The sequence below is a fragment of the Camelus ferus genome, chromosome 18 (genome assembly GCF_009834535.1).
Source record: "Camelus ferus isolate YT-003-E chromosome 18, BCGSAC_Cfer_1.0, whole genome shotgun sequence".
Taxonomy (NCBI): domain Eukaryota; kingdom Metazoa; phylum Chordata; class Mammalia; order Artiodactyla; family Camelidae; genus Camelus; species Camelus ferus.
In genome coordinates, this window is record NC_045713.1 from 6,337,002 (window position 1) to 6,359,259 (window position 22,258).

At 49.0% G+C, this 22,258-nt stretch overlaps 1 protein-coding gene across 1 annotated transcript in view; it reads right to left on the reverse strand.

The window, feature by feature from the left end:
- The window catches only part of COL26A1 (collagen type XXVI alpha 1 chain), a 154,139-nt gene that overhangs the window by 130,045 nt on the left and 1,836 nt on the right, over positions 1 to 22,258 (reverse strand). The window lies entirely within an intron of this gene.

Sequence of the window (22,258 nt, forward strand, 5' to 3'; positions counted from 1 at the left end):
TGACCCACATGAGCCCCTGGACCATGCAAAGCTGATTTTGCCTCAGTCAACCCCACTGTTCTCAGCACTCAGTAGGTCCACCTAGAGCATTTGAGTGTGAATTCCCTACAGGCAGCCTTCTCTATTCCAGGGCCTTTCAAAAAAGGCGCTTGTTCTCATCTTCCCCAGATGATCCCTCTTCCCCTTTCCCACCCAAGGCCCTTATCTTGCTCCCAAACTCCTTCCTGTTTCATCACAACAAATGATGCTGGTTAAAATAACAAAAATACATATTATTGAGTACATGGCTAAGTTGGAGAGAAAGGAATTCGTAAGAGGCCAAAAAGTAATAAAAAGTGCAAATTCACAGGGATAAGCTCACATTGCTGGGCTCATGGCTCCCTGGCAGTCTAGCCTGAGGAAGGTGGAAAGTCAGGTAGGAGACCCTGGTGCAAAGCCCTGTAGCAGAGGTGGGCAGGGAGAAATACATAAATGTCTCAGCCCTGGCTCTGGGGCAGAATGTCTAACCTCAAGCCTTGTGCACACTCCACCTTTTCTTAGAAAGCTCCTGGAGGATGTGTTCCATCACACTGAAGGAGTAAACCAAAAGCAGTGGATATGAAACGCAGGAAGGAGAGCGCCCAATATAGGGGAGAAGCCTGGGGCAAAGTAAATCCCCAGGCTGTCAGTGAAGACTGATTATAGGTTTCAGTTTCTACCTGCCCAGATCTCAGTAGGACAGAGGTTTGAGGAGCAACTGCTCCAAAAAGATGAAAGGGATAGAATAGCTAACGCAGTATCAGGAGGAAATCTGCACAATAGGGGAGAGTTTGGAGACGAATTAATAAAAACATAGAAAAGCTAAGTGACCAAAAACAAGAAGGGGCAAAAATGTGTTCAGGAAAAAGAAAGTCATCATAGTACTCTATATGGCTCAGATATCACTAGGCATCGAATGTAAGACCTAAGTATTGAGCTAACCAGAACTGTGTCATAAATCAAGTGTCTTAGGAAGATGGGGACACAGGAAACGTGTGTGCAGGGGAGGGCAGTGTGTGGAAGACGCTTCACCCTCATCTTTCATGAAAGTCGATCCTTAACGCCAAAAATGAAAACATCAAGATATAACAATATAACTACATTCTTTTTAGAGATGTGGGCACAAGCACCAAAGATATAAAAAGCTAAGAGTTGGTGCAGTTGGAGCAGTTTTCTCTGGAGAACACAAGAAAAGACGTGGCTGATAGAGGACAATTGTTTTTCACTTTAAGCTTCATAGAACTATTTGGTTCTTTAAACTAGGTACATGTGCAACTTTCATAAAAATTTACAAATAACATTAAAAGTTAAAATATCTAATCCAGGAGGGATAAAGCCAGGTGCTTTAAAGACTTTTCTTGTTTAATCCTCGCCTCCACTTTTGAGGTAAATGTGATGGTTGTCCCCACTTTACAGATGAGGAAATTGAGGCTTACAGAGAAGAAATGGCTTCTCCTGGGTCACACAGCTAGCAGGTGGTAGAGGCAGGACTTAAACTTTGAGTCAGACTCTTGGCCACCAAATTATACCACCCTCAGAAATAAAGCTCCAGGCAAGATCGCCTCCCACGTGCTGAATCAGCCTCCACGGCCTTGAAAGACGGTAGTGCACTGTAAGTGGTAATTGATGAGAAACTCTCGGGAAGTTTTTACCACTTGCCATTTTACCATCTTACCATTTGCCAGGCTGTACTCATCTCTCTGCAGGCTAGTGACACAACAGGAACCTTCTGACTTTATGCAGCTGCAAGGCTCTGATGCACACCATATCTGGTGGCCCACATCACTCCACTCTGATCCTTTCCAACCTCCAGAGGCTCCTCATGGCCCTCAGGATGAACCACACTCACCCCCATCCTTGCTTCCATCTCTTGTTCTCAGAACCCTGGGCCACACCATGCCGGGCCCCTTCCACTCCCTTGCTGGGCCTTGGCTCACTTCCTTGTTCTCAGCCTTCTGTCTCTTCCTCTTCTTCCTCGAGAGCCACCTCAAAGTCACCCTCTTTGGGAAGCCTCCCCAGCTGTCCTGCGTAACACATTGCCCCTGCCTCTGTTTCCTCGTATCCCTTTGTTCAGACCTTTGTGACTCCAGACCTCCTGTGATAATGGTTCATTTATTCTCCTCTATTGGACTTTGAAGACAGTGACCTTTTCTGAATCATTTCCACACACTTAGCAACTGACAAAGTCCCTTGTAAACCCTGGGCATCTGGAAATACCTACAGAATGACTGAAGACTGCTTCATTGAGGCTTCTGGGCAAATGTATTAGAAGAAAAGGCAGGACCCAGGACTAACTATACTGACCTTCCTCCTTAATATATCCTGTGTGATCTCAACTCTGCAAAAATAATAAACAAACAAACAAGCAAATAAACAAATAAATAAGCAGGCAAGCACAGAGCAAAGACCAAAAGGAAATACCCTCTCAAACATGGAATTGTAGGGACAGAGCAATCTTTTCAACTAATGGTGCTGGGAAAATTGGATAACCACATGTGAAAGAATGAAGTTGAACCCTTACACTACACCATTTACAAAAATTAACTCAAAATGAATCAAAGACATAAGTCCTAAAAGAATAAAACCCTTAGGGCAAAACATAAAAGAAAACATGGGGCCAACATGACACTGGATTTGGCAATGATTTCTTGGATATGACATGAAAAGCACAGGCAGCGAAAGAAAATATAGATAAATTGGGCCACATCGACATTTAAAAACTTTTGTGCATTAAAGGACACAAACAGAGTGAAAAGGCAACCCATGCAGTGGGAAGAAATATTTGCAAATCATTTATCTGATGAGGGGTTAACATCAAGAAGACATAAAGAACACTGACAACTCAACAACAACAACGAAAAAAATCTGACTCAAAATTGGGCAAAGGATTTAAATAGACATTTCGCTAAAGATGACAAACAAATATTTTCTTGTGCCAATAAGCACATGAAAAGATGCTAAACATCACTAATCATTGGGGAAATACAAACCAAAACCACTTCACAGCCACTGGGATGACTAGCATACGAAAAAAAGAATCAGAAAACAACAAACGTTGGCAAGGATGTGAAGAAACTGGGACCCTTTTACACTGTTGATGGGAATGTAAAATGGTGTGGCCACTATGGAAAATAGTATGGTGGTTCCTCAAAAAAGTTAAAAATAGAAATACCATATGACCCAGCAATCCCACTTCCAGATACCCAGCCAAAAGAATTGAAAGCAGGGACTCAAAGAGATTTGCACACCCGTGTTCTCATTAGCAGCATTTACAATATCCAGAAGGTGGCAGAAACCCAGGTGTCCATCAACGGATGACTGTATAAACAAAATGCGGTCCATCCATACAATGGAACATTATTCAGCCTTAAAAATGGAGGGAATTTTGACACATGCTACAACATGAATGAGCCTTGAGGACATTATGCTAAGGGAAATAAGCCAGTCACAAAAGGACAAACGCTTGATGATTCCGCTTACACCTAGAGTAGTCAAAACCATAGAGACAGAAAATAGAATGGCAGCTGCCAGGGGCTGGGGGCAGGGGCAGGAGGAGAGGGGGGTCAGTACCTTATGGGTGCACAGTTTCTGTTTTGCAAGATGAACTGGGTCTGGAGATGGCTGGTGGTGATGGCTGCATAACAATGTGAATATATTTAATGCCACTGAACTGTCCACTTAAAAGTGGTTAAGGTGGCAAATTTTAAGTTGTGTGTATTTTAATCATCATGAAAAGAATTTACATTTTACACTTAAAAGATGGAATTATAAATGACTTCTTTCTTTCCACTTTGCCATATTTTCCAAATGATCTATGATAAATATAATCAGGGGAAAATAAACCTTTCTTGAAAGAAGATGTGTCGGGCCCCTTTCACCTGAACATCTGTGCCGGCCACCGGGGCCCCAGCCCCTGCTGCTCCCAGGCCTGCTGGGCTGTGGGCTTCCATCAGCTTTCTCTACCTGACACCAGCATTTGGTTTCCATTCCCCACTCTTCACATAATTCTTGGAGATCAGCTCCTGCCGTTTTTGGGTCTAGCGGAAAGAAAGCGGCCCTTGGGAGGGTCAACTTGCATCCCGTGGTGGGGCACTCGGCTGGGCCAGCAGTGAGCTGTCTTGCCCAGACACCCCCCCAGTCCCCAGAGTCTATCCATCCTGCAGGCTACCCACCCACTGTCAGCAGGGCAGGCGAATTTCCTGGTGCGTGGTAACCCAAGCCCCTCTCCGCTCCCCACGGGCATGGCCAGGCTCTGTTATTAATCTTGGGGCAGATCCTATGTCCGAAGCTGAGACAGCTGTCCCCACATGCAGCTGCCCCAGGCCAGCAGGCAGACGACTTCCAGCTCTCCCGCCTTCCTGCCAACGGCCAGGCACGGAATTGGACTTTCCTGCCAAACCCCTCACTCATCCAATGCCTGGACCCTTGCACCACATCTGGGTCCACCAGGCCCCCTGTTCATGCCCTAGTTCATTCCAGGTTAGAATGCAACTCCAGGATCCTGAGCTCTGGAGCAACTTGGACTTCTCAGCCTGGAAAGCAAACACTTCAGCGTCCCAGTTGGGCCTGCCGTGGTTAAATCAATAAGGGATTGTTTGAACCCACGCTCCATGCTCAGCCCAGGGTTACCTGCCACTGCAGACAAAGCCATCTAGGATGGGGCTCCTGACCCCAAAGGGCTTGCAGCTCAGCTACAAAACAAGCGCATGAAACAAAAATAAATCAAGCCAAGACAGAACCTGGGCAAAGCAGCCAAGTGCCCCACCATCCAGAAGGCAGCATGACCCACCCCAGGGGCCACTGTTCACACTGGATTCCGAGCAGAACACACAGCCCTGATTCAAACAGCTCATTTAATAATGCTCCCACAGGATCTGGATAGGATTAGTCCCATCTCACAGATGTGTAAACTGATGCAAGTTAACAGGAACTTGCCCACAGCTAGAAGGGTAGCCAAGTTTCTGACGTCACTTTGCCTGACTCCAAAGTTCTGAGTATTAGGTCTGTGCCTTTGGGCCCACCCAGCGCAGCCACACTTGGCTAAACCTTTATAATCTGACCTGCCCACCTCCTCACAGCAGGCAGATGCCCACCCAGCCTGAACCTACTTGGCTTTATCACCTATTTCTGGCTCTGGATGGACAGATTCTAGGGCTATAGTGATAACCAAGGCAGACAATCCCGGGTTCCCTGCTAGGCTGCCCCAAGATCCCAGGCACTCATGACTTTGGCCCTCTGCATTCTCTGGGACACAGCTGTGACTCATTCTTAATTGCCCCTGTGATCCCCCCCACCAATGGGCATAGAAGGACCAGAGTCGGCCCTCACGGCCAGCCCCAGTCCATAGGAAGCAACTGGACAGCTAACATGTGGACTAAAATACAGCTAGCATCAGTCTGTAAGAGTGTCATGCCAGTCTGAAACACTGCTCTCTCACCCTGAGGAATGCTCTGGGGTACCTGCAGCTTTGGGGGGACACCATCCACCTGGGACACCTGTGTGGAAGGACATAGGTTCATGTTCTTGGCTTTCATTCATCAAGATGGCCCTTGGTTTTAATTTTAACTGCATTTTCCAGCCTAGGATAAGCTGGGTAGAGGAAGGGAGGAACTCACACACTCCCCATCCCCAGCTCACCATTCGCCTCCCTACCCCCTTCAAATGGATGCTGGCTCTTGTTAGAGAGAAAGAGACAGACCAAATAGAAGCTGATAGTTCATGGTCTAGGATCACGGCTGTTTTCAGGAAGGACCTGTTGTTGCTGAGGGAGGAGGAGAGGACAGGTGGGAGATAACAGCAGAAATAATTTAGCCTCAAATCAGAATGACTGGCCCTACAAAAAGTCTAGAAACCACTGTCCATGATTAGGCTGTTTGTTTAAAAAGTTGGGGGAGGGGCTAGGGGTGGGGGAAAGGTGGGTGAATCCTTGGTCCTCTGACTCCAAAAAAAATCCTGTCTATAAACCAAGAAGTGAGGCAAAGACATCATTATCTTTTAACCATGTCTTGGGTCCACACATTGTCTGCCTCTCTTCAGAATGAACTAGGAGGAGGAGAGAAGAGGGAGCAGAGATGGTGACTTTGGGTGGGACCAAACCACAATCCACTTTCCTTTCCCTCTACCTCTGCCATTCTTCGTAAAAAAAAAAAAAAAAAAAAAAAAGATGAAGCCCCAGCCTTCCAACTCAACCAAGATGTTGACTTCCACAATGACCAGCACACACACACAAAAACACACACATACACATTGGGAGATTTTAGGATTTGCTACCTCAGAGACCCTAGAGAACCACCTGAAAAACCATTAAAATATTTTTTTCAATGCCTGAAGGTAGCAGGAAATAAAATCAACATGCCCAAATCAACAGCTTTCCTATTTGCCAGACATAAACATTTACAAGTGTCAGGGAACAAGAAGAACTTATTCATGATAGCAATAAAAACTATAAAATGCCTAAGAATAAATCTAACAAGATCTGGATAACTGGGGCAGTATACCTTGTTCCTGAAAAACACACACTATTGTAAATATTGAATTCTATTAATCCATTAAGTCAACAGAGCCTAGCTCAAAATCCCGACAGCATGTTTTAAAGAACTAGAGAAGATGATTTTAAAATTCACCCGAAAGAAAAAGTGTACAACAGATGCTATGAATATTTTGATACAGATGAACAGTAAGAGAGGAACTGCTCTATCAGCTAACAAAACATACAATAAATATACAGTAATTAAAATAGTGTGGTTCTGGCATCAGAACAGATTAAGAGCTCAGAAGAAGGGCTGGCCATGTAGTTAAATTTAGTACGTGATAAAAGTAGCATTTTAAAGTGTTGGGAATAGATGGATTATTCAGTAGAAGTGTGAGGGGAGGTTTGGGGATAAAAAGAACTAAAGTTAAATCCCTACCTCACAGCCTATGTAAAAACTTGAGTGGGAAGACCACGTCCTTATCGTGATTATTCACACAAGGCTGAGTCTCATCAGCCTTTTGATGCTCAAAGCCACTTTCAGTCAGTCTTAATACTGTTTGAAATCTAGGACCAATCCAACTCTCCAGGGCCTCAAATATCTGGTGTATCTTTCCCTTTCCATTCCCACTTGCGTGGTAGGCTAAATAATGCATTTCCCTCCCAAGATGTACTCGTTCTAATCCCTGGAACCCGTGAATACATTATCTCACATGGTAAAAGGGACTTTGCAGATGTCATTAAATGAAGGATCTTTAGGTGAGGAGATGATCCTGGATTATCCAGGTGGGCCCAACGTAATCACAAGGTCCTTATAGAATGGAGGCAGGAGGATCAGAGTCAGAGAGAGAGGTTAGAGGATGCCCTTTGAAGATGGAGGAAGGAGCTGTAAGTCAAGGAATGCCAGCAGCCTCTAGAAGCTGGAGAAAGCAAGGAAATGAATTCTTCCCTAGACTCTCCAGAAGGGCCAGTCCTGCAAAGACCTTTCATCCCAGTGTGACCCATTTCAGACTTCTAACCTTGAGAACTGTAAGCCAATAAATTTGTGTTGTTTTAAGCCATGAAGTTTATAGTCACTTGTTACAGCAGAAATAGGAAACTAATACAGCTTGCAAAGTGGTTAGTCCTTTTCTGGATACTGTCTGTGATCCAGGCACTCTGCGAGAACCTAGAGATACCGCACCAAACAAGACAGAAGGGATCCCTGCCCTTGGAGAACTTACAGTCTCAGTGTAGACAACTATTAACTAATTATCAATCAATTAATTATAAGATTGACTTACAGTTATCATGAGCTTCTAAGGGCATTTAACAAAGAGGCCCAACATTACTCTGGGGAACAGCAAACACTTCCCTGAAGATGTGATGTTTAAGTTGACCTCTAAGCTTTGAGCAGGAACTAGCCAGGCCAAGAAAAAGCAAAGACTAATCAAGGCAGTGCAAAGGCCCTGAGGCAAGAAGCAGTTTGAGATTAAGAGGTAGACAGCGGTGAGCAGAGAACCCAGAGACAAGAAGCAGGCTAGGCAGGGTCAGACAGGTCCCTCCAGTCCCCTGATGTAGGGGTCTCTCCGATCTGTTCAGCAGCCTCTTCAGGAAGGCATGTGTTTAGAGCTCTCACATGAAGAGTTTCAGGACCTGAACTAATTGTCATCATCAGCTGGGGACAAAAGAAAGAAAGAGCCTGACAAACCCTGTAGAGGCCCAGGATCCTGTGACCCCAGAAATAGAAGGGTTGAGACCTCTCGGAACTGGAGAATCAGCCGTGTGGCCAAGTTAATCACGGAGGAGCAGGAAGTGCTGATTCTCCAGATAAGCCCTTGCAGGAATGACAAAAATGTCAGATGCAGAGGCAGCAGGCCTGGTGCGGACAGCTGGAGCCAAATCATAAGGAAACTGCCACCTTCTCCCCAGAGGCCCTGGCGCCTCCAGGGGCCAGCAGGGTCGGCAGGGCCAGCAGGCAGCCTGAAGCAGGGTCTGATTCCAGAAGCTACTCTTTGGGGAACAGGAAGTCTAAGCCTTTCACAGTGGCTCCAAGCAGAGAAGCCCCTTTGCTGGGCCTCCTGAGTGCCAGGAACTGGGGGGCTTCTCGGCAAATACCACACAGTCCCTGATCTTCCAGAAGGAAGGGGGAGGGGGACCAGATACTTTCAAACAAAGACGTAAAATGTTTGGGCTGCAAACTGCAGCCAGGCATGGGGAAACAGCTCCACACACATACACACACACGCACACACACAGCAAATGTCCACTCTCCTGCAAGTGTCGGTGTCCCCAGTCTAGTTCAGAGAGGTGGACGCCGGGGGGAGGGCACTGCAAAGCTGGGGCCCTGGTCCACTGAGCAGGCCCATGCTGAGTAATAATTAGTCTGCATATTTAACAAACACATTTCCTCGTCTGATCTCAAAGCAATCGCATTAGTCTCACGTTACGTGTGAGGCACTGAGTCAATGAAGGGAACTGCCAGCTTGACTGTGGGTTCCTCCATGAGTCACAAGAGGCTCGCTGCGTGAGACACACCAAAAAAAGCTCTCTCCCCCATCCCGGGGCCACATGGGGTCCCCTCAGCTGTCACACTCCCGGGACACAAAGCTCGTCAGAACTCCTGGGCCTTTGACTTGCCACAGGCATCTCAGGACCCCAGACCCTCCAACCCACCCACCAGTCATGTTCTGAGGATGACTCTCTTTGTTCACCCCCACACCTCCCAGTGGCGGAGGTTCTGCTGGGAGTGAGGACCAGCCCCCATTCCTCGCTCTTGGCATTGAAAACCTGAGTGGGGTCTAAGGGATTCAGAAAAATCCACAAGACTTTTGCATCTGTATTTCTCTGGCTCATGCTCAGCACCAGGATGGACAACAGCAGGGTGAGGTTGGACATGACCCCAGAGAGAAGTCCTTTGCAAAAGGCCAAGGGGCCACAACTACTGGGACATTTAACCTTGACCCACTAGGCCAGGGTTTCCCAGGATGCAGTGTATGGAACACCATCCAAACAACACGCTCCCCAGAAAAGTATCCAGTGTCATGTCTGCGAAACTCCCCTTTTCCCCAAACTTTAAAAGGCCCATCAGCACACTGCCTGCCCTGGGCAAGCCTTTGTCATTTCACGGGGCCACAGAGAGTGTTTACTAGCTATTGTTCTGAGCCTTTTATGAATATTAATTCACTGAAGCCCCAGAACGACCTGATGAAATAAACACGCCAATCATGCCCATTTTCCAGATGAGGAGACTGAGGCACAGAGAGGCCAGGTGACTCGATCAGGGCCACCCAGAACAGGGATTCAGACACAGGCTGCATAGCTCTGTCACACCCTCCCCCTTTATTCAGGAATCTCAGGAGCCTGGATCACAAGCATGTCCCAGGCTGTTTCTCTCAACTTCTATTAACACCTGACAGAACAGGCTTGGAAACATGGCTATAGGCGGGCAGCAGGGGAGCTGGCAAAGGTCAACAGTCAGAGTGGCCAGCTGTGACCTTTCTGCCCATCATTCATGAGGCAGCCGGGGGTTGGGGCAGACAGAGAGGCGCAGGAGGTGGGGACCCCCGCTTCTCGCCCGAGTGTTACAGAATCAACCTGGACTGGGTCCAGCTTCTTTCAAGGTGGTCTCATACCGGCCATCAAAGAAACATCTAGACCCTGGTTTCTGGGACGCAGGGCAAGAAGACCAGGCAAGGAAGCTGGGGACCCCTGACTCTTTGGAGGGGAGAACAGTGGGCTGTGTGTCTCCTTCCATAGGATTCGCCGTAGGATTTCTGACAATCCTCTAACAGTTAGTTATTGTTACTCTCGTCTCCTGCCCCAGGCAGAGCTGGTCCGGGTCCAGCTCACACACTCTCGAAGCAGCAATGAAGTGTCAGACCAATTCAAGCCAAGAGAAGCCTGGAGTCGTGTTCTTATTGCCATAGGAATTGTTTCTCTGGGAATGGGTTTTAAAATAACAGAGAAGCTGAAGGGGGAGAGGACAGTGAGGTGGAGGGAGAGGAGATTCAGAAAACCCTGGGGCCTTAGGAAAAGGCCTCACCAGATATTTCCATCGTGGCCATTCCGCGGGATTTCCCCCACCCCCTTCCTACTTCAAAAGAAGAAGCAAGACCCCCTAAACAGTGGCCTCTGTGGCTCCCCTAAATGTGGCTGCCAGAGCTGGCCTGCTGAGGACAAAGCACAGACAAGGACCTCCCTCCAGCACCTCTTAGAGCGACAGAGCTGCAGGGGGTACAGGTCACCACTTCGCCTTCCCCAAGAACAGAGGTCAAGGCCCTTGGTCAATCACTCCCTCAAAAAGCAGCCATGGAACATCTGATGCGTGCAAGCCCGCACTAAGTGCTAAAAAGAAGTACTTTACAAAAATACAAGGTACGGTAACACCATGCTCTGCTGCCTTTTCAAACTGAGAAAACACTGCAGCATCCTTGCAAGGTTCCGAGGAGCCAAACCGCCAGCTTCCAGAATCCCAGGAGTGCTGAGGAGGCCAGGAGCTGTCCCTGCCTGTCCGAGTCCACCAAGGGGCAGGTGCTGCCAACAGCACAAAGTCTGAACACTCCTCATCCGACACCCTAGCCCTGTTTCAGTGTTCCTGACACTGCCTATGAGCTGTTCCCCTGCCCCAGCTTCCTCTGCCCTGGCTCCTCCACACTAGCAAAGCTGGCCCAGGATCCACTATGTGTCGACCTAGCCTCAACACAAAGCCCAAGCTCCTTAGGTGGCGGAAAAGAGGCTTTGCACTCAGGCTCCAAAGGCCCCGGGTGCCCCACACCCGCAGCCCCCGGCCCAACCACTCTGAACTCAACCGCACAAACCATATGTGTCAGGCACCATCCCACCTCCCAGCCCTTACACAGCTGTTCTGTCCTCCTGAAATGCCCTCCCCGGTCCCTGCAGAGAATACCCCTGCTCACCCTACAAGACCCACTTCAAATGTGACTCCTTGAGGAAGCCCTTGGTGTGTAGCTTTGGTTCATCAGGCCAGCGTTTCCCAAAGAATGGAGTCTGGAATGCCATCCCAACAAAAGGATTCCACGGCCTCATACATTTGTGAAACACCACCCCTTCCCCAGCTTCTGAGCAGTCTTTGCAAGGTTAGCACACAACACACCACAAGCACCGACAGAATGTTTACTTCATATTTTCCTAAGCACTTAACTCATATTAACTCATTTAAACCTAGAACCACCTGAGGAAGAAGATATACTATGATCACCCCCATTTTACAGAGGAGAAAACTGAGGCACAAAAACGCCCAAACTCCCATGCACCCAACTCCCCCTAGACAAATGCCTGCTCATTCGCCTCTTGCCTCCTGGCCCAACTGTGCACACATTTGGGTCACAGCAAATTCCACACTTGCTCCTGGGTCTTCTCCAACCAGTCTCCGAGCTCATCAAGGGCAGAGGCTGGGTCTGAATCAGCGATCATCTTGCTGCCCTCAGCACCAAGCACATAGTAGGTGCCTGTAGTAACTTCTGGAAGGGAAGACACCAGGGAACCTGGATCCAATCGTAGGGACAAGGCCCACGGGTGGGCAGAAGGAATCGTTCACTCTCCTGGAGTTTGCAGAGAGCCTCTTACATTCGGGCCTCTGGGCAGAGGGCCTCTGCCCCCGTGGTTCAGTCCCCAGCTCTAGCCTGCAACCGGTGGTTCAATGCCCAGCCTGGATGAGCTCACATTCCGAAGAGGCAGGTGGGTGGCAGACAGCCCAGGCTCAGGGCACAGGCTTGGCTCACACACTCACGTCCCAGGTGGGCTGCTCAGGGCCACACTAGGGAGAAGACAGGTAGGAGAAATGATTCCATCTGTAGGGAAGGGAAGCGGGAAGTGAGTTCTCACTACAGAAACCACATGCAACCGCAGATCCAGGAGGCGCAGGGACCTGCCCACAGAGAGGTGAGCAGAGCAGTCCGGGAAGACTTCCTGAAGGAGGGGGTTTGCGAGTGCCCCAGCAGAGGGCAGAGCTGGGGTATCGGATGAGGAGGGGACAGGCCAAGCACCTCAGCTCTGCTGAAACAACAAGAAAGGGACTCACAGTCAGAGAGAGTGTGGAGGACCAGGCACGGGAACTGGGGTGAGGGGGGCAAGAGACCAAGAGACCCTGCCTTCCCCCAGGGCTTGGGGTTTCTCACTGCAGGTCTTAACCCAGAGGGGCTGTGGAATCAATTTTCTGAGTCTTGGCAAGCACCTTTTTATGAACTAGATAGAATACAATAAAAAAGAAAAGTATCACATATGGTAATAGTAAGCATGATTTTGTGAAACTTATTTCAAGGGGTGGTGTGTGTGTGTGTATAAGCGCGTGCACATGGACTCAGGCACCATATAAAAGGTATTTCCTACTATGGGTCATGATGAAAGAATCTCAAAAAACTCTGTTCTCCACGCAGTGCTTCCTAAACCTGGCTGTGCCAAAAAAAACAAAAAAACAAAACAAAAAAAACACCTGGGGAGGCCATTAAATACAGCTCTCCAGGCCCAAAACTTCCTGAGTCATGTGTGGGTCTGGATATCCAATTCTTTAATCTCCCCAGTTCAGCCAGTCAGTCCTGTTTAGGGCATGCTGTACGAAGGCATGGGAGCAAGACCAGCTAAATAATTTGTGGGACGCAGTGCAAACTGATATTACAGGGCCCCTCATTCAAAAAGCTGGGAAAACGTCATTAAAGGTGGTAAAATACAAAGTGTTTTCTTCTCTTCTGAGGTCTCTCTCTCTCTCAAGCAGTCGTTTGTTTAGTTTCACGTGTGCTCCCTCAGGCTTGGGGATACTTGTGGGGCAAGTGCAGACCCTCCCAGGCATCCGCAGACCCCTCCCTGCAACGTGGGCCTGCTTCCCGCCAGCCAGCAGGCTGAAGCCCAGCACCCCTGCCAGGGACAGGGAAGTCAAGACAGGCATCTCCCCTTTCCGAGGTCCCACCCTCTTACAGCAGACAGGTAACCCTCCAGGGTATGTCCATCTCTGCTCCGGGACACACCAGGATCCGAGGTGGCCAGAGGCTCTCCCCTGCTGAGTCACCCACGGAGCACTCTGTGGCCAGCCCAGGGCGGGGACTGCAGCCACTGTGCCCCACTCTGAGCCCACACCCAGGCTCCAACCAGAGGCAGAGGGTGGCAGCAGTCACTGGGCAGGATGGAGAGGGGGAGGTCGGGTGGCCGTGTGGTGCCAGAGGAAGGGAGTTAGTGGTAGAGAACTCACCCCAGGGAGGCAGTAGGAGGTGGTGAGAGGTGAGTCCCAGTCAAAGCTGAGTATCAAGTCCCTGGAGTATGCCCTACGGTCCCATTAGACTTACAAACTCACATTTAAGGATGAGAGTGTTGAGAATCTGGAGATGATAAGCGAAAAGCATTAAACCCCAAGGGTGGGACCCTGCTGAGCATCATGCCCTGGCCTCTGCGCTGGGCAAAGGGACCTGCCTGGGGAGCAGGGAGAGGGGGAAGTCAGGGGAAGGGGAAGGAAATAGGAAGTGGGAGGAAATAGCCCGTGTCCAGCAGTGTCATCACACCATTATATCAGGGATCAGACCCTTTCCAAAACCAACTTGCCAGAGAGTTGCTAAATGGAAAACCAAAAGCAGTTGCAAGTTCTGAATTCCATCCCATCACTTCTTGGAATACTCTGAAAATTAGTAGAAACCCTGAACATCGGGCCAGAATATCACCATGTTCCTAAAAGAGCAGAAACAAGTCTCCATGAGCCACCCCGTAGCCTCCCTCCCCGAAGCTCCCTATCATTTCTAAAAGGGGTTTTTACATCCGTGGTGTCTGCATGACCCACGCTGCTGGGACTGCAAAGCGATCGTTGGGAGGACCCACACCTGCTCTTGATTCACGGCCTCGGTGGGTCCTTGGTGGCTGCCATCCAGTTCACCCCACGTGATCAGCAGAGCTCGACTCTTTCCCAAGCCCTGGGCTGGGTCCCAAACAGGAGGGTGACGTCCCCCTTGGCGCTCACAGTCTAATGGGGGATGTGGCAGGGAGGACACTAGAAGGGAACACCTGGACACAGACAGCTTAACTCGGTCACCGTGATGCAGCCTTTTTGACAGTGGACATTTGGAGAAAGACCATCCCACTTTTCGGATTCCCCTAAGACTCACTCTCCATCCCCCCCGAACTGCCTCAAACCTGGACAAGAGGAGCCCCATCTTGAACACTGCACTTTCAAGGGCCCCAATCCAGCCCCCTTCCAGCCACAGCCCTCCCCACAGGGCGAGGAGATTGTGGGGCCGAGGGGACATGATCCCCAGAGCCCACAGACCCCCTTGTATACCAAGCACATGTATCTGGAGGCCTGGAATTCCCTCTCCAAACAGCTGGGCATACTCGGGGTGAGGTATGACCGCCTGGCAGTTGTTAGGGTGAAGTGGGGAGAGTGCCGGGATGGACTAGAATGTCCGCGGTGTGGGGGTGAGGCCTGACCAGGGTGGGGTGTCAGGCGGGACAAGGAAGAAAGCAAAGAAAGGGTGGCCCTCCTTTCAGCGCCAAGTCCCAGCACAAAACTCTTGAAGGCAAGACTTCTAAACGTGAGCCTCAACTCCCACCTCCAGGTCATTAGGAGGGTGCATTTGTCAAGGTCGACAACAACATATTTTATTTAACTGTTCGAAAGCTTGAATTTTAACTTTTAAATATGTAGACCTATGGGGTGTGGGCTTATCTGTACCCTTGCCCCAGGGCCAACACGTGTGAAGGGTGGGCCAGGCTGGCAGGTGGTTTAGGCCAGGGAAGTCCCTCTCATCCCCACAAGGCCATTTTAACTCAGCATCACTGAAGTGTCATCTTCCAAATGTATCCCAAGAAAAAGGTGCTGCTGGGAAAACAAAATGGTGTAACTCCTATGACAGGAAATTTGACACTACCTAGATTCATTTGCAAAAATATGAAATGAATAACTCATAGGGTTATTTATTGTGGCATTACATGTGACACAAATGGTTAGGACCAACACAGTGTCTGTCAGCAAGAGACTCACTGAAAGAACTATAGTCGTTGGCACCACAAAGAGCTGGAGAGCTACAAAAATGAACACAGGAGAGATAAACATTCTGGAGATGGACGGTAGTGATGGTTGGGTTGGATGACACTCTGGATGAGTTAAATACCACTGAAGTGTGCATTTTAAAGATGGTTAAGATGGTAAATTGTATGTGTATTTGAACCACAAATTTTTAAGTTGCAAAAAACAAAATGAATGAAGAAGATATCTATGCCCGGATATAAAGGAATCTCCATATCACTCCGTGGAACAAAGAAAAAGCAACGTGCAGAACAGTGTAACCAGTACACTACCTCTGTATAAGAACAGGAGGAGGAACACACACACACACACACACACAAACACACACACTTACATTTGCAAAAAAGAAACACTGGAAAGACAAATCAACTCAAAACATAGCTACCGGCAAATAGTAGATAAGGGGGAAATTCTTTCTACAACTATTCCAGTAATTAAATGAAAAAAAAAAAAGAAATGTCAGAATAAAAATAGGATCACTTTGTAGCCCTTAATGAAATAGTGACGTAGGCGAGGACCATCAACACCTGGTAACATCACAAGAGGAGTGATGACCAGATATTGTGTGATTCCTGATACGATTTTTAATGGAAGAATACTACACAACCATAGAGGTAATTCTGCTGAAAATAATAACGAGGAGGAGGAGGAGAAAGAGGATGAGAAGGAACCAAAATTCCATCAAGACCCCCTGTCCAATTTCCAGTTTTCTGGACATACGAGAGACAGAGGAACATGTTAACAGGCACAATGAGGACAGAATCAACAAAACCCTGAACAAGTAAAACTATCAAAGCCTAGTTTCTCCAAAATAAATTGCAAAGAGAGGAGAGAGGGAGGAGGAAACCTGTAGACAGTGGTATTCTGGTGAAGGGTAAACACTCAGCTCTCCAGAAAAAAACTGTCTCATCCTCCCGTGTTGGTCAGCTCGGGCTGCCGTAACAAAACACCGTAGATCACCGGACTTAGATCTGGAGACTGGGAAGTCCACAATCAAGGGGCCGGCTGACTTAGTTCCTGGTAAGGACCATCTTTTTGGCTTGCAGACAACAGACTTCTCTGTGTCTTCACATGGGAGGGAGAGAGAGAGTTCTGGTCTCTATTCCTCTTCTTATAAGGACACTGATTCCATTGTGAGGACCCCACCCTCACAACCTCATCTAAAACTAATTCCCACAGTCCCCACCTCTAACTACCACCACATTGAGATTTAGGGCTTCAACATACAAATTTGGATGCGGGAAGAGCACAAGCATTCAATCCATACACCTCCTGATATGATATGATACTGTCCAAGCCACTGGACCAACTATGAAGCATTCTCACCCGCCCTAATAAAGCTCCAGATCCTTAATCTAATCAAACTTTCACATCTAATCTCTAATATAGAAGAGATATAAAAGGTAGAGAGGATTAAATTATTGACACCACTTGGAAGCATTCAGTCAAGTCTAGAAGCCAGGATTCTACAGGACAACTGACCCTCTCCAACAAGCCAGCAGCATGGGGGGTAAGCCCCCTTTTGAAGGGGAGGGACCTCCCTCACAAATGAAAGAAAGTAAAGAGACACAACCACCAAAAAGGAGGCTTTATTTAGATCCAGGTTTGAACAAACTAACAGCAAAGACACGCCTTTTGGACAGTTGGAGAAATCTGAGTGTGGATTGGATTTTAGGTTCAATAATAAGGAATAAGAAAGAAGAATGATGATGAGTTCGTTGGACGTGGTAAACGGCATGATGGCAAGGAATCAGCTATAAGCTGAATATCACCAGTGAAATGAATGACTGGGATTTGCTTTAAAATGCTCCACACACACAGAGAATGGGGCAGTGGCGGCAGGGCCAGAAATATGGCAAAATGTAAAGGTTGTCAAAGCCCAGTGAGGACACATGAGGGTGCTTTTTAGTCTCTACTTGAGTGCAGGCTTGACGACTTCCATTGGAAAAAAAAAAATTTTTTTAATGCAAATATTTTTAAATGTCCCCCAAATCAAAATGTTTGACTTCAGAGAAAACAGTGGTTCTTGACCGTAGGATTTTGTCCCCCCACCTAGGGGACATTTGGCAGTGTCTGGAGACATGTTGCTGTCACAGAGGAGGGGCGGAGGTGTACTACTGGCATTTAGTGGGTTGAGGCCAGGGATACTGTTAAACATTCCACAGCGCCCAGCACAGCCCCCACCATAAAAGATTGTCCAGTCCACAATGTCAGGGTACCAAGGCTGAGGAACCTGGAGATGGAGGCAAGCAGAGGGTCTAGGTGCTCACAGGAGAGCATCCAGCTCAGCAGGAGGAGGCATTCCTAGCATAAGAAACAGGATATTCAGAGACATAACTAACACAGTATAGCTGGTATAAAAGAGACAGAAATGGGCTTTAAAAAGGCAGCCTTTGCATGTAATGCTTAAGAGGGTGGATTTTATCATAAAATCCAGGGCTGCAAATGCATCACCCTTGCCTCCACTTTCCTGTCCCACACACACAGTGACACCACCTGACTGTCCTGGCCCAGCCTCCACCTCAGAATCCTTCTTACCACACTGGCCTGGGCAGCTCCTACTAATTAATAAGAGTTAACCTCTCGGCCAAGCTGATGTAGGAGACGGTGGGTCACCAAAGGGTTTTAACAATCAGGCCACAGTGTGGAAGAAGACATCATTATGGAACTAGAAGAGGCCCCATCAGACAGCAGCTCAGTTGGTCACAAGCTGTGCTCTGTGGCCCCTCCATCACCGGGCAGGTGTTTACAACCCCTATTTGCCAGGCACCTGGGCAGAGAGGTGGGAAGCCCGGATGCCAGACCCCATCACCACTGCCGATGAGAGACAGCTTTGCTAAAACAGATGGACAGCCTTCCTGCAGAAGGCTGCAAAGTCCCCTGGGGGGCCTTTCTAGCCAGCTGGGAGAGAAGGTCAAGGGGACCAGAAGTTGAAGGTCGAAAGGCAATGAAGACAGCTTCACTGGGGGGACAGGCTGATAGGCTGAGAAGATGGAGAGGACAAAGGAGAGGGTCAGCAGCATGAGGGAGTGAGAGACGAGAGCGAGAGGGCTTGAGTTCAGTGTTTACGATACTGAGATATCCAGGTAGGAGGTTCTTGCAGGGAAGCAAGAGCGGGGAGTGAGCAAGGAAAGCGGATGACGTGGGGAGGGTGGGGGGGTGGGCTACAAGTGTGACCCTGAGCATTGGTGAGCCACACACCGGGACCTCTAGGTCCCCAGAATAATGGCAGAATGAGGCAGGGGTGGGGAGGGAGGGAGGGACCTCGAGGGGTGTGGAGGCTGGATGGGCTCACACAGATAAAGCACACAGAACAGGCCCTTGCCTGGGGAGGGTTCAGGAGAAACTGCTACTCAATGAGTGTACCAGCATCATTAAATGGTGACTTCGGGCAAGGGCACCTAGTACAGCTGGGTATCTTTCGGGAGCAGCCAGTCAGCCAGGCTGGAGGCCAAGGGGCAGCCTGCAGCACAGGGGGCCTGTGGGCCACCGTGTCAGCCGGAGAAGGGCCGTCACCCATGATTAAGCAGCTGAGATCCTCCTGACCATGCTGGGGACAGCCGAAGTGTATGGGCCGGTAGGGATGAGGTCAGATCTGCGTTTTGCAAACCCAGCATCTGTGCCTCCCTTTCTGCTCTTGGCGCCTCACACACGAGGCCCCCCAGCGAGCCTCCTGCCCAGCATCCTGGCCTTCATGGTGTCTTCAGCAGGAAGACCAGGAAAAGGCTCGAGGAGGTTAAGTAACACCTGCAATTCACATGGGGAACTAGGGGTAGAGCTGGAAACCTACCTCATCCAGGTGAGAGGCACAGTGGCCCTTAGACCGAGCAGAGGGACCCTGCTCTGGCCCCTCTAGCTGTGCCCCTCTGTGGGGTGACAAGTCCATGGGACCCACAGGATGTTCCCACCCAGGCCTCTGCCTCCTTATACGCCCCACTCTTGGGATTCAGGTTCCCTGCCCAAATGGCCCTGCGCCCACTACCTGGGTCATTCTCCCCAGGCCATCCTTCCAGGGCAGACCCCACAGCCAGTGTGCCCACTCCGAGGCCAAGGGAGGTGGACTGAACTGGGACGTGCAGCAGGTTGAGGGGGTTCATAAAGACCCTCAGAAGAGTGTGGGAAGAATCCAGGGTAGAGGGTCGGCCACGGCCAGCCGTCCCCCTGCCACCATTTTCCAGAACAGAATTCTAAAGCATCTAAAAGTGCCTCCTTTGAATTTGGCTTTCCAGGTCATTGTGAAGGTATTACTCATCAAGGTTGGAGGACAGAACCTACTTATCGAACCTTCTGTTAGCTTGCTTCGTAACCGGTAGATATGCTGCCCTACAGTATGTGGTTTCCCTTTGTTCTGGTGCCTCGGGCCCTGGACAGGAGGAACAGGTTTATGAACTGAGTGCCATTCTTTGGGGGAGAAGCAGAAAGCAACTTTGTCCTTTGTCCCTGGCCCCTGGATATATTCATGCCTTTACCGAAAATCCGGGCAGGTCTCACAGCGCTTCTGGTTTCTTTTAGTCAGAAGGACACTCCCACTCCCAGAATTAATATTAAGACTTTTATCCAAATTAAAACCTCTCCCTCCCCAGCTGAGAGATGTGCATCCTGGGTGGGGTGCCCTTTCTCTGGTTCTCACTCCTTGTGCCCTGATCACTCAGTGCTGTGTTGGACCCTTCAGGGTTGGATACAGAGCTGTAGAGGAGACAACAGACAAGACTCCTAATTACCATCTGTGAAGGGAGGGAGGGAGTGGTCAGGGGAGGGAGGCGGGGAGAAGAGTGAGATGTACATTTCACCAACAGATCCTTCCTCCAGCAGAATGGAAGAACTGGGCTGGGGAGCTGGGGGCTCCACCCATGTGCAGCCCTCCTGGCCAATTAACGTTACATTTCCCTGTAGCTTTTATTTGGCATCTGAACAGCTCTGTGGCGGACAAAAGTCCTTAGTGGCCCCAATGCAGAGCTGCAAGATTCTACTCGAAACAGCCCTCTAAGGAATTGGGATCCTCTTTTTGCCAAAATAGCTTCACTGAAGGGGCCCACCCTGGGCTTCTGATAGAGGTGACCAGAGCAGAGCACCACTGGGTAAAGCAAGATGCCCCCAGCACATGTCAGGCCCAGGTGTCTACCCTCCCAGGTGCGCGCGTGCGCGCACACACACACACAGAAAGGAGAACACAAACCACCAACAGGGGAAAGAAGACTGTTTTTCAGGCCCTGTCGCTTTGCCCATCAGCTGAAACCAAGCCACCGTAAACACACATATGGAGCCAAGCGGGGGTCTGAAGCTGTGAAGAGCACCGTGCCAAACGCTGTTCCCAAGTCCTCTGCTTCTGGGGCTCATGAGCCACAGGAACATGCGACACCAGCCAACTACAGCCTGTAATCCACCCAGACCCGAATCAGGTGCCTGCAATGCCTACACTGGGCTTTGCATAGAAGGGCTCAGTTACACTCTGGAGCATCCATCTGCAGCATCTGGAACCTGCCCCAAGCCTCCTCCACATCGCCAAGCATCCTATTCGGAAATCCATTTTCCACAAATTCACCCAGATCCTCTCTGAACCTAATTATACCTTCTCCCTGCTCCCATCCTGGTGGAAGGAGTTCTGGAAGATTACTACATTCATTCGGGCCTCTTTTTATTTGTGCTAAAACTATCCTTTCCAAGTGTCTCCAGAAGTCCCCAACTTCCAGCCCACCAAACGCCAGAATCCCCGTCCCGGTGCAATGGCTCCCTTCATGGACATCCCCTCTGGTTCCTCTCAGCACGCACGGTCCAGGTTGCAGGAGCCTCTCCCCGCCCCCCAACACACATTCACTTTTAATTACAAAAATAATGCGTGAATACACGCTCCTTGTAAAGCATGCAAACAAGACACAGCAGATAGAGGAGGAAAAAATGGGAGTCCTTGTTCACTCTCTCCCCTGGTCCAGCCCCATGTCTCTCCATACAGGTAGCCAAAAATGGTTTCCTACAAACTTTTTTTCTGGGTACATAGATACCTAGATACAGACTGAATTTTTTTCATAAGTGAGATCATGCTATACATATCATTCTGCGACTTGAAAAGCTTCATTTTTAAACTGTTCTCATATGGAAGTGTGCAGAAGCCACACTATTGTGGGGATTTGCAGAATAATACTAACAGAAGCCTTGGGTAAGTACTTCCAAACAAAAAGAAGGAAATGCAATTGCATGCAAACTTTTCCGGAAGCACTTTTACGTTCCTCTGTGTTCTGCCTTATCCAGCCGTTAAGTGTACGCTCTCCCCAACACAAAATATACCTGACTCTTGATATAAGTCATTGCCAGAATTCATCTCGGTAGCCTTCTCAAGGCTTGGTAAATATCAAAGAGGACCAAAGAACTGGGACCCCTCTCTTGCCTTGCTCCATAAGGATGTGCAGAGTGATGTCAGAGAAAGCACAGGATTTGGAGAAAGAAGACAGGTGAGTCCTGAGTTGCCACCGAATTTGAGGACCTCTCTCTGAGCCTCACTTTTGTCGGTTAAAGGAAAGATAATACTCTCATAGCTACCCCAGAGTGGTTTTAGGATCAAAAGAGATGTATGGTACCAATGCAAGTTGTGTGTTCTAGAAGGCTATTACAGCCGTGTGAGTCGTAATTATTATTAAATGGGAAAAGCTAAATTCGAGTGAGTTGCGCAAACGAGGATGTTTGGCAACTTTTACTTGACTGCTTACACGTTTTCTGAGGGAATTCAACCACCGGTGAGGAGACGCTGCCCTAACCGTCCAGGGCTGGCCAGG